Genomic DNA, 12,021 nt, shown 5'->3' on the forward strand with positions numbered 1-12,021 from the left:
GAGAACATCTATCTTATGATACTTACCTATGCAGTGTACTAAGAAATCTGCTACTTAACGTGTTTATTGTTTCAGTAGCTCTGCAAAGCATGGAGCCTTTTTCTTATGTTGATGTCTGGTTAATGATGTCTTGTGCTTATCAGTCACTTTTGAACAGAGGTGCTCCAGTTACTCAGTCTCAGCTCAGATCTAGCATGAAGATGGGGAACAATTTAGCAAACCAACAGCCAAAAGACAGCCAAGTTTTTTGATCAAGATAAATGTTAAAAACATTGTATATAAAAAATAAAAATCGTAAGAACCAACACAGCAATTTAAAATGCATTTTAGGTGCTTTCATACAAAAAGAATTTATTTTTCTCCTTCCTTTTCTGTTCTCTTGATCTCTAGATCTAGTTAGTGTTTACTGCTGTTGCATTGGGAACCTTGATCAAGCTTACTGAGAGAGCAGTTTAAAAATCAGTTTTTATGGTTTTTTTTTATCACCCTTATTTTTGCTGGTTTTTTTTCTTTTTTTTTTTTTCTCCTGGTTCACTGACCTGTAACAGATTGCTATGGTTCTGTATGGGTACTATTACTGGCCTGGATAACAGTCAGAAGCATAAGCATACAGCCAGGTGAAGCAGTTTCAGAAACAGGAATGTTCTCTCATTAAAGAAGCAGAAGATAGAGGAGAAATTGAACTCAGCCTTATACTAGAATCCTGTGCTGATGGAGGCCCAGGTTGTTGGCAGAAGTCTTGACAGCTGTGATTCTGCTTATCCTTTGCTACTTGCTTGCAACTTTCCTTGCACTTGCATTTGTCAGGTTGTTAAGCAATCTTAGGCAGTAGACTAGGCTGAAAATTAGTAGTTGAGTTTTTGCTATCACTAGGTTCTCAGTCTGACTTTTTTCTCTGACTCAATTCACACAGGCATAAAATAACAGCAAAAGAGAGGGAACAGGTTTATGGCAGTCTGACTGCTCTCTGACATCTGCACTACAACTGGAGAGTAATTAAATGATTCAAGTGCTAATATGGAGGCACGTATGTGTGTGTAATTAAGATAATCCAGCATGAATACGAGGTCTGATGCTATGTTGAATGCAATTTTCTGTAAATCATTTTCTTCATACTTTATTTTACAGTTGCTGCTAACTTACAGAAGATTGTAGATGATCCAAAGGCCTTGAAAACATTAACTTTTAAGCTGGTAAGTGAGAGTTGGTAATGAGTCATACAGTACATGCAGCTTCAGAAACATAAATGTTTTCATATTAAAAAGCAGCCTGTTGATTCTTTCTCAAATAGTGTTGAATGCTGTGCCAACCATTTGACAAAAACTGAAAAACTTTTTCTGACCTTCTCTGTATCAGTTAGAAAACGTTGTAAGAAACTACTCCTAAAGATTTGAGCTTGTAATGTTTGAACAAATCTTCCTGCCTGGAACAGTAACTCTTCTGACTACCTGCTGGTGAAAGCAACTGTATTTTTATGTCCTTTCTCATTCTCTTTTCTCTCTCCTAATATATTTTTAACCAGTTGGATTCCATCATCCAATGCAGTTGTCAAAGTTTATTAATTATATGTGAATTTAATGAAACTTCTGACTTTGATAAGGTGGAGGAGGAACTGCAAGAGTTCGGGAGAAATTCTTAGAGAACAATTGCATACAAACTTAGATATTACTTAGAGAAACAGAACAGGGAGTGTGTCAACTTCTTCTGCAAGGAAAACTTCTAGCTGCAGAGAATTACTTATGCACAGAGCAATGCTATTGAGCAGCTGTGCTGCACAGCTGGAAGAGCAAGCAGGAGAAATGCTTGCTCATCAGTTCATAGAATATCCTGAGTTAGAAGGGACAGCCACAGGGATCATCAAATCCATCTCCTGGCTCCTCACAGGACCACTCAAAATTCAAACCATATTTCTGAGAGCTTTGTCTGAACAATTCTTGAGCTGCGGCAGGTGTGGTGCTGTGACCGCTGGCCTGAGGAGCCTGTGCCAAAGTCTAGTTTGTGCAGTAATTTCCTTACTGAATGTGGGTAGTCCTCAATGAAAGAACTTAACCTGTGTAAAGGAAATGGTTTTAAATATTCTGAAAAGCCTGAGAGGAAGAAAGAGACTAATTATTGTAACATTAGTGCAGTTTGTGTTTTATCTCATTTTCACTGTTTTGTTGAATAAGTGTGTTGACAGATGAGATGATTGAAATTACTGTGTGTGAGAGAGAGAACCTAAAACCAATTTTGACAGGACATTAGAGATACGTACAGTCATATAGCTCCATAACTGTGCAGGGGGAGGAACTCACATCAGTTCTGAGGACACATTGTTCCAACTCCACTTCTACCAACACCTACCAGCATTTCAGTTAAATGCAGATCACCCTTTCTACTGCTCTCTTGTCCTTAGTTCTCATCAACCTTCTTTTAACTGAAAATCCACAATTAAAAGTTTATCTATATAGCGTGTCAAACCACAGGTATATGCCCATGACTGTTTTGAGATGCACATTTTGCCTTGGAACATGTATCTCAATTTTGGTTGATTTTGATGCCGTCCTGATGGATGAATTAATAGCTTAACATCCCAAAAAACTTGTCAGAATAGATGTGCTGTGTTTGTTTCTATGTCTTCTAAAATCAAGTTGAAAAATATGGATCCCTAAAGCTGTTGAAAGATTAGCCCTGTAAATACCAAACTCTTGCCAATTAGCTTTCAGCACCCGTTGCTGAGAGTGACTCAGACACATGTGAAAGACTAGACTGAGTGTCTATTAGGTAAGTAGGTCTCCAGAATCATAGCTTTGTTTTTAAAAGCAGCTGCTTATTATGGGCTGTAGGGAGACGTTTTTAGAGTAAGTGACCTAGCTGATGATCATGTGTTAATTCAGGATTGTTCTTCCTATGTCAGTTTTTTAAATATAGATTTGAGTAGTTTTAACAATTAAATAATTTAGCTTCATTTTTCCTCTACAGTCCAGTAAAGTCAGCAGAATGTGTTTGCTTTTAGGAGGGGATCATGGTGTGGGACATGTAACTCAAATGGCCCTTACAATCTAAATACAGCTTAAAAGTTGATGCTTTTTTTTTTTCCAGATGATCTGTTCTTGCAGTCTAAACATCTGACTATGATATTATTATTCAGCTGATGGCATCTCGGGAAGACCATTTAGAAACATAGATATACCAGAGTCTATTTAGAAGTCTGGGTTGTTTCTAATTCATGCTCTTTAATTAGAGGCTTTAAACTTCAAAATTTAATATTCCATAGTATCCAGTTAATGTTTGTGTATGTTGAAAACAAAAACAAAAGCAAAAAACAAAACAACCATCTAATTTAGATTGGGATATTTCTGTGTTTCAGCTGGATTTATTACTTAAATGCTGGGGAGCAGTCAGTGTCACATATTTCAGATTCCAGTGAGAAAATACTCCTAGGCTTTACCAAGATCAGAATTAATAGTCAGTTGTAATTCAGTGTCTCTTTCCCTTCTTAAGGTAAGTTCTACTGGTTAGGTAACAGTTCCCGAGGTTAATTTTTAACCAAAGTTTCTTCCTGACATTTTTAACTTACTTCCTGGGAATTGAACATAACCACAAGAAGTATCTTAATTTATTCTTACCTTTGATTTATTTAATTCAAGTTCAATTTCTACCTGCTCCTGTGTAGTGGAGGTGCCTAGGAAGACTGTCATTTGCTTTTGTTACCTGTTAGCAGGATTTGAGAGCACTTGTATACAGTTTAACTAAAACACATTTTCTTGGTAAATATCTCATGGAGATTCGGAGTCTAAATCTGGCTAATCCTATATCCATTCAGAGAATTCAATTGAAAAGTGTTCTTTAGTTTGGGATTAGTTATTATTTGTGGACAAGAAATCTGGTTAGTATCTCTCTGCTTGCAAATTTCTTTTTCTGGTGTAGTATTTTTGTACACACACCAAAGCATTTCAATCTTCTGGGAAACAAGAAGAACCTGTGTCTTAACCGTATTTGTCTATAATGAACTTCTTTATTATTTTGGCATTAATTTAAGTGAGACTTCTGAGTCTGTTGTTAAGATTTGATCTCCTTTGTGTGTATTTAAATGCATCTTTGATCTTACAATGATGCAGTTCTACAGAACATATGTAGTATTGAATCTCTTTTAGTTGTCTTGGCTAACACAGAATCAAGGTTTTTCTGCATGATTCAGCTGTCTACACTTAGGAAAGGAGGCTGCTCTAATACACAAGTAATCTTGACAATTTGCAATATAACAACATTATTATGTAGCTTAATTAGCACTTTATGTAAGGATTTTACAGCTAGCTAGAGTGTAGAATGGTGAAAATAATACTAGCTCCTTATATCATGATAGTTTACATACAAAATTCAAACTCCATTCAGTAAATTTTAGTAAATTCCCAATTAATAAAACGTTGAGGTATCTTAATTATGACCAGTGGTGATGACTTAAGACTTCAACTTGCTACTTCACCAGGATGAAGAGAGTATAATAAAAGGAAATTTAAAGGAGTAGCTTGATGTAATGTTTCCACAATTACTAAATAAGTTTATTTTTGGTTGTGAGAATTTAGTGGATAATGTCACTGGGTGAACATTGTGTGTGTTGTCTGAGAATGTTTGTCCTGATATTGGATATGCACAGACTAAATTCTATGAAAAGATTCAGCTGCAAAAAATTGAGGGTATTAGAGGGTCAAGAGCATTTGTATGGAGTGAACCAATTGTTCTTGGGGGGAGCTGCCAAAAAGTCCAAAGGCAATTTTGCATAGTCTGCCATTACACATTTGATTTTACTTCAAATTATTTACTACATAGGTAAAGAACGAATTAAAAAATGTACTTTGTGAGCTATGTAGTCTGATTTTTGTATTTAAAAATCAAAGTATTAAAATATTTTGCCTACATAGTGTGTGTTATTTTAAAGCAGACTTAAAGCAAGATATTCTTATATTCTTACTGTTCTTATATTTGCAAAACATAAGTAGATTTGTGCCAGTTTGTACTGCAATAGACATTAGTAAAGATTCTGAATTTTTCAATCTAAAGAACTAGACGATACGGTCAGAAAGATGTTCTCCTGTAACCATTAGGTTTTACTCTTCATAAACTCCTCTAGTCTCATGTTGAAATTTTCAGTGGGTTGGTATTTCAAGCAGACTCGATAGTTGGGGTCATAAGGGTTTTTCAGACATTTGGTGTCTGCAGCGCACTAGCAAAAGGTACATTCTGTATATGTAGGTTATTTGCTCTCCACAAGTGAAAACAGCATGCTCCAATGAAAAGCATATTCGGCTCTGGAAAGTTTAAGTTAAAGAATTTTGGTCTTTAAGTGACCTTTTGGAATAGCTGCAGAAAGTGTTTTGTTTCTCATTTGTTCATTTCCCAGCCTTTCTTTTCATCTTTTTTTTTGTTTGTTTTTTTGAAATATAGATTTAGCTAAAATGAAGAATGCATTGACTGATGCTGACAGAAAATACACCAAGCAGTCTGAGAAATTTTCTTCAAGTAAACTGTTTGCTCACTAGGTAGTACAGGGAAATTGTAAAGCCAGGACTGTCAAACACTGCTTTTTAATGTGATAAACTAAACATTTCTGTTTGTACTTGCAGGCCTCTGGCTGCGATGGCACTGAGATTCCTGATGAAGTGAAACTGATTGGGTTTGCTCAGTTAAGTGTCAGCTGATGTCTGTCCCTTGACCCCAAGCCGAGTTGTGAGATTGCGAAGAAGCCAGCTTAGATGCAAAGGAAAATTAATGCACCAAACACTGAGTTCTGCTTCATCCTCTAGCAATTCACAAAGTCAGAACGAGCAAAGCCCACAGCTACACCGCTGCTGCTAACATTCAAAATGCTACTAAATGTCTCTTAGCAGTTGATTTGGATTTCCCCTAAGTGAAAAGCCTGTGGAAATGCACTCAGGTGGCTATATTTATTGGTTACAAAAGGAATTTTATATCTTCTTTCCTAAAGTTTTGAGTGATACTATTTTCCTGTACTTGTGGATGATAATACTGCCTCTGTTATGTTATATTTAGAAGTTAACATAAATACAAAAGTTGAGAATTACTAGCTGAACTTGAATTCTAGTTTTAAAACTGACTGTGAATTTTATTTTTCATATATTTATGCATTACACACCCTAGAAATAAGAAAACTATTGGACTTGATTACATACTATTTGCAGTTAATCTTTCTTTATTTAAAAATGTTTCAGGTATATCTTTGACATATTCTGGGGCTTTTTTTCTTTTTTCTTCAAGTCAAGTAGGCATTAGTAAGCTTTGATTGTGTCTAAAAACCAGTCCACAAACTGATTGTTGAAGGGTGTGGGAGGTGCCTTGAAGACATTAATGTTTTAAGTATGTGCCTGAGGCTGCTAAAATTTAGAACAATCTCAATTTTCTATAAGTACCATGTATATGGTACTATATATATAATTTGAGCAAGGAGGGGTTATATAGTAGCAAAGGTGTTAGAGTATTTTAATTGTGCTTTTTTGAGGAGTCTATAAGCTAGAACTACTTTAAACTATTGTCGTTAAGGTAGACTGCTTATTGTGTCCATCTCTGATTTGACTAATCCTGAATGATAGAAAATGGTTTCATACAGGTGATGAAAACTTGAACAACAGAATTGAAGCTTTACTTGAAATTCTGGAAAATACCAATGTGGAGTGAAAATAATAGGGCTTTCTGCAATGATTCAGTAAAACTCTATGAGAAAACATTTCTGATCCAAGTAGTCTTATGCTTAACCTGTGGTCTAGATATTATGGAGCTAGTGAATCTTAGGAAGATTATTGAATCTGGAGACAAGTTCCTTGGACGTTACAATTTCAACTACTTCCTAGCTAATCCTAGATAAACGGCAGCTCTTTAATGTACTGAAAACAGCAAATATATATTATTAAGAGAAGTTATTTATAATGCCTTGTCATAATTGTTGAGGTGTTCTAGAGCCACTTGCGTATGACTCAGTGTAATTCCATTCCATCCTCTTGTTTACATGATTACTCCAAGATGACTGCAAAGGATAAAAATAAAAGCATATTGCACAAACAGTTGAATTTGCTTGCTCTGTGGACATTTCTGATGTTATAAATGTTGATTGTTTTTATTTAGCTGACAAGTGGCACCTGTGCAAGGGATTTAGCTCCCTGTGTGAAATACAAGGAGGAAGCAGTGTTTGTATTTGCTGAAGCCATTTTTAAGACTTTTAACTCCTGAAGTGTTTATATTTCAGTAAATTATTCTGGGGCAATATTTTTATCCTTGAGGGATGTCAGTGTCAGAGAGTAGAGGGAGGGAGCAGAATGGGGCCCAGGGCAGGGCTGGAGCTGTGACCGGCTGCTTCTGGCCCAGCTATGGGCTGATGGCTGCAGCTGGGCCTTGCTGGGACAGTTAAGGTCCTGCCCAGGTGGCTGGTGCCCTCAGGACCAGCTGTGTGGAAAGCCACATGCCCAGGAGCAGGCTTTAGCAATGTGGCTGCTGGGGCTTTGTGTGGAAGAGTCCTCTGTTCTGCAGAGTTAAGCCTGGCCTGCAGTGGCTGAAGAGAGCCAACAAATGGTAAGTGAGCCTGTCATGAACAAAAATCGTGTCTTTCCCTACCTGTGAGGTGCTACTGTGGCATTATGGATGATTTGCTCAGCTTCTCTTCCACATCAGCCCTGTCACAGGCCTGGTATTGTACTGAGGTGGCTGAGGGCTGGGCTGCTTCCCTCTGAGCTGGGGAAGGCTGTGGTGTAGCACAGCTAATTACTCACCATCAGCCTTTGTATCAAAGTGGGAGCACATCAGAAGGCACTGCTTCTCAGTGAAACAGTTTGTTACCTGTAGCACTGAGGCTGGGTGGCTACTACCAGAAGGAGCTATGTTTGGGCCTTTGCTGTTTGATTATTTTTTTTGTTACGTATATTAATGCATGCTCCTCTAAATGTTGCACTAGCATCGACTAGTCCATCTGCAAAGTAGTTAGCTGCCTTTTTCAGGCACGCAAATGAACATTCGGGGTAGCTTGTTGTTTTCACAGGTCTATAAATGAAACTGGAATACTTTAGCTGAGGAGAATGGCATGCTGCTCACCAGCCACCCCTCATGAGGGAAAAAGGTGCTGCAGTGTGAGCAGCAACTGTCCGAAGTGCTGGAAGGCCATGCTGGTTGGGACTGCAGGAGGTATCTAAATGAGGAGGAATGTAAATACTTTAATCAAAGCAGTCCGCAGTACTGTACCCAGATAAATCTTCAGTTGTTGCTCATTTGCGGTCTGAAGCAGAAACATGAAAATGCTTCACTGAGCTTCCCTGGCTTAGTGAGACAGCAAATTCATGCAGCAGTGCTCTTTGTCACAGCTGTGTTACTGCTGCTTTTTAATGGTTTTTTTTTTTTCTGTTGCTGCTAAGGTATTGTTAATAGAATGTAAGCAAAATGGCCTGAGAGAAATGGCAGTTTAAGCTTTAAAGCCTTGAAAAATGAAGTTCACTTCTGCCCTCAACTACACAGAGATGAAAAAGAGGTAAAAATAAATATATAGCGGGTTGTAATAGAAAATATGGTAGAAGTGAATGGTGTAGTATGGTGCACACCAATTATAATAGGAATTAGCTTTGTTAATACCCTATCCACGTGGTCTGGGTAACGAGAAAAGAAAACCAGCAGCTATTTACTTCTTTGTGTATACATGAGGAAGATGGATGCGATTCTCACTTGTGGCATGGCACGAGTTGTGCATGTGGTACAGCAGCATTGCTGGACAGTCTTGTGCTGACTATCTGAGGCACCTTCCTGCACTCAGAGGAGGAGGTCTCTAATTAATGAGGTGAAGCTGGAACAGGTGAGGTGCTGCTTAATGCTCTCTGAGACCAGGAAAACAGGGCTTCATTAAATGGCTCTAAATTTCTGTGGGACCGATTACATGGTGCTGGGTATTGGCAGGCTCTGTGGGCTGATGTCTGTCTGTGGAGCCAGGCCTGCTGTGCCCTCTGCTCTAGCAGAGTAGTAGCACTGAGATGGAAGTCAACAGATGAAGGGAAGTACAGTTCTGTTTTATTTTCAAAGTGTTAAAGAGGACACACATAAACATGCAACTTAACATGAAAACAGGTCTGGGGAATGACAGGTCTGTGCCTGCATAAAGGCGTGGGAGAAGAGGGACATTTCCGGCCTTTTCTCTGCTGGAATTCCAGCATGGGCTATGGGCTAGGAAAGCTACCTCCCACTCCCAGCAACATTCACTTCTAGGCAAAGAAAGCAGGAGTGCATCTTTCCTTCCTCTGGTAAGTGCTGACCTCAGATTATTCCAGCAGCACATACAGGGAGCTGTATGCAAGCTGTGATACAGCTAGCAAGTTATGATCATTGTTTTGGCTTTCTAGAAATATTAAACACTTTGTTACTGTTATTTCCTCTATAGACCTCTCTACCCCAGAGCATACTTCTGCTTTATGACTGACCTATCAGGTGTAAAGGGCGGCAGGTAATTAAGACAGGAAACACCATTGAATTTTTCTCTTCCGTGTTCTCTCCTGAAGTACTGATGAGTGTTTTTCAGCCGGCTTGGTCTAACTGAAAATATCCTATCTGAGGGCTTTCAAAGCAGCCTTGTAAAATTTGATTGTGGGTCATTCCATTCCTTCAGAATATTTCTAACCATACTCTCCCTGTGAGAGAAATGCCGTGTGCAACCTGTAAATGATGTGCCTCCCCCTCTGCTTCTCTTAATTGGAGATGTCTTTTCCTTTTCACCACCTACCTCTGCATAACGATGTTGGATGGTGAGATTGGCCCATGCCTGAAATCAATTAGCTGTGATGATGAATCTGATACAGACCTAAAACACTGCTAATTGAGTGCATTGAAAATGCTGATTTTATTTAGCAGGGAGCAGAAAATGCTTCCCTCACACAGTGTTTTTCAGAGCAGCAGAAAATGAGACCTTGCTGATAACCAATAACAGTTGATGTCTTTTTTCTCAAATCAATTGCAGTATAACTTTATTGAGTGAATTGCTGTGGTGTTTTTTCTACTGCATGAAGCGGGCAGACTTTCTGCTGTCTAGTGACGTACTCATGCATGTGCATGCACCAAGGATGCTAATTGCTTTGAAATAAGAAGTTGGAAAGGCAACAGGAGCTCGCATGTTCACATTCCCTGTGCAACTGGATTTGCTCAAGCTATAAAAACCTCCAACCACATCTGTTTTTCTTGTTTTATTACACAGTGGTCCAACTGATTAAATATCCAGGCTTATTAGTTGATCATTAAGACATTTTAGTCATTCATTTTCTTGCTATGAGTAAACCCAGTGTTACAACGCATATGAGGATGTGGTTTTATTGCTGCTTTCTGATTGCTAGGTTGGTGTTTGTCAAGCTGCTTTGCATAGTCACTGAACTCTGGGATGTTGAACCAAACTCAGTGTTTGTGAAGCTGTTTGCTTCCAGTGGTGTTCAGAATATGGGCAGTAGCAGATCAATGAGCAATTACAGAGACATAGAGTGTATGGCAAGAAGGAGAAATATTTAATTTTCATTGGGTAAGCCAAGAGGGAGGCAATCTCGTCCTTCTCAGGACATGAATATTTTGCCATCTAATCTTCAAATGTGGAAACTAGGCTTGTTTATTCTCTCAGAGGAGTGTAGAAAATCACTTATGCAAGTGGATCTGTTTATGCAGAAGAGAAGCTATGAGAAATAGAATTGGAATAGATAGAAAATACATTTATCTCATTTTTATTTTGTATTTTCCCCCATAGGAACAAATTTTATGAATTAAAAAAATCGCTGTTTGTCAAATGTAAAACTTATTTTCCTTTTGAAAAGAACCTAAAGGATTCTTTAGTTCTCCCTCATCCATGAAACAGTGACATTCTTTAAGGAAAGGTGCTACTAATACCACAGGAGTGCTGTGGTTCCTGATTTTCTTTGAACACAAAGCTTTTTTAAATGTGCACTGCAGATCCTATAGATCTGGCTTTGTTTCCTTGGAGGGTAATTGAGGCATGGCATCTCAGCATAAAGGAATTTGGGGGCTGTTTTGTGACACAGTGGTCTTTTCACATAAAGGTAGTGCATGTGGCTCTCACCATGACTATTATAAATGATGAACCAGAATGACCAGTGTGTGTCTGGTAGCTTTGAAGAAGCGGGCTCTATGCTTCATATAAAAACACACAAAGGGCAAAAAATAATAAGAATAATATTTCTCAGTTTTGAAGCTTTTCAGTGTTCTGGAAAATAGACTGCAGTTCTAAATTGGAATGCGTCTTTAAGGCAGAGGTCTATGTTGGTATTTCTGAGACCTGGGAACTGGCTTTCTAAGGAGTTCTATATGGGGAAAGAAATAATACAATGCCGAAGCTGATGTCCTGTCATGTTAGAGCCTGTACCTGCGTGGCTTCGTCTCAAGGCCAAGGAAACTTTGCTTGTTGTTCAATTGTTTTGTTTTGTTCTGGCAAATGAATACCATTTGATAATGCCCAGTTTTGTGCTTCTGTTTTGTTATTGACTAGTCAAGAACAAAACCCAACTGGAGAACGGCGCCTGGAATGGAATGCCTGGAGACACAACATGACAGTGGCAGAGAGCTGGGCAAAAAGGCTTCCAGCACTGCCCAGCCCCTGGCTGCCACCTCCCTGCTGTGGTGCCATGGTTGCTGTGAGCCCCCATCTGTGTGCACATAGATGCCTTCTGCATCTTGTTGCAATAGTGGTCAGGAAAAGGGCGTAGGGCCTAGGCCAACAGATGTAATTCCTTCGTGTGGAAAGAATTGCACCCACTGGCATTCATCAATGCTTGCTGAACTGTTGTCCAAACAGTGGATGTGAGCGCAGTGAGGCGGTGGATGGTGCATTTCAGTATTGGCACAATGGGACACCTCTGTTGCTGCAGATATTTATAAATGCAACATGCAGGCTCTTGTTCATTGCTAGTGAAAATGCAGAGCTAGCGTTGGTGGCTTTTTAAGTAATGCTTTGTAGCTGAGAATTTTCTCTATCAAATAGTGTTATTGTGCTCTTTGTAGCTGTTGTAT

At 38.7% G+C, this 12,021-nt stretch overlaps 1 long non-coding RNA gene across 1 annotated transcript; it reads left to right on the forward strand.

Annotated features, from left to right (window-relative positions):
* The first annotated feature begins 521 nt into the window (after positions 1-521).
* On the forward strand, positions 522-7,053 carry LOC109368564. Its single transcript, XR_004160326.1, has 2 exons — positions 522-1,193; positions 5,604-7,053. It is a non-coding gene; the product is annotated as an uncharacterized LOC109368564 (long non-coding RNA).
* The last annotated feature ends 4,968 nt before the right edge of the window (positions 7,054-12,021 follow it).

Source organism: Meleagris gallopavo, chromosome 7 (genome assembly GCF_000146605.3).
Source record: "Meleagris gallopavo isolate NT-WF06-2002-E0010 breed Aviagen turkey brand Nicholas breeding stock chromosome 7, Turkey_5.1, whole genome shotgun sequence".
In the NCBI taxonomy this organism is placed as follows: Eukaryota; Metazoa; Chordata; class Aves; order Galliformes; family Phasianidae; genus Meleagris; species Meleagris gallopavo.